The following is a 1,430-nucleotide window of genomic DNA, read 5'->3' as shown; positions in this document are numbered from 1 at the left end:
GAGTTAGTTATATATACAACATATGTATATATTTATATATGTCCAAAGTTAGTAAAAATATAAATATTTATACTAAATTTTCCAAAAATCCCCCACATGAATGGAGATCGATCTCTGCACATCCAATTTCCAAACAAAATTTTCAACAGTTGAATCCTGCATAGGATAGGTAGGTATTATCCTTTGAACCCTCCCTTAAGAAGTTACACTTAATCTCCTAGCAGTTAGTAGATCTCGATGTCTTTGAACTAAATTGCCATTTATGTAGAAGACAATGTAAATCTCATAGGATTCTCCATGACAAGGTCATATCCTCATAGACGTGTTCGTTTTGGTCATGAATACTAGCCTGGTTCTGCAAGAGCTTTAGGAATTGTGCCCCTCTAATTCCCTTCGAAGCGACCCCACTTCTCTCTCACATAGGTGATTCCAAGAATCATTAAAAACCATATGTTTAGCCTAATTTTGTCACTACATATAGGAATGGACTAGGAAGTAATGTTAACTCCCCCACATTGACATGCCTCACTCATACAGTTAGGTTATCCTTTTGAACCTAGATCTTGGGATCTCCAATCTTCTGGGTAAGGTTTCCTTCGTTTAAATTTATTCATTTATGGGCTTTAGTCCCATTCCTCTTGACGACTTATAAACTACATCTTTACTCAAGCCTTTTGTAAGCGGATCCGCAATGTTATCCTTTGACTTCACCCAATCAACCGTGATAACCCTCGTAGAGATTAGTTGTTGTATCGTTTTATGTCTATGTCTACCAATTTTCGATTGGTTATCACAATGTATACATATGGCTGTTACTGGCTTGGGCCATTCGGGAATGTCCTCTACAAATTGACGTAGCCACTCTGCCTCTTCAGCACAAATATCTAAGGTGATAAATTCAGATTCCATCATGGATCTAGATATAACTGTTTTCTTTGATGATTTCCATGCTACAGCAGCACCTGATGGGTTTTAGTCATAAGACATCCTATGTGCTCATACAAACCCTAATGCTTGGATCTAGGTTTCTCTATTGTACATGCTTTGAATCCAAGACTATAAACCCTAATTCTAGCATATGGAAATCGATATTAACATATAAATGGGTTTATGATATTACCTTGATTGTTATGTAGCAATAACAATCCTAATTCCTCCTTGAATTGACTTTGGAAGGCTTAGAGTCACAAGTGTCACTCCTCTAATGGCTTACAAACACCATAAGCAAGTGGAGAAGGTATAAAGAAAGAGGAGAGAGGTAGGAATTCGTCCTTAGATGCTCTAGGGATCAAGTCCCTGAAATCCTAAGGCCTTAGGGGTCTTTATATAGGGTTGGGATTAGGGTTTCAGTCCTTATCCTTATCTAGTTACTTGCCCATCAAGCAACCATAAGATAAGCCTTGAAAACCCCTATCTCTTGGACCTTGGAC

Source organism: Lactuca sativa, chromosome 3, assembly GCF_002870075.4.
Source record: "Lactuca sativa cultivar Salinas chromosome 3, Lsat_Salinas_v11, whole genome shotgun sequence".
Classification (NCBI taxonomy): Eukaryota; Viridiplantae; Streptophyta; class Magnoliopsida; order Asterales; family Asteraceae; genus Lactuca; species Lactuca sativa.
This window is presented reverse-complemented; position numbering follows the sequence as displayed.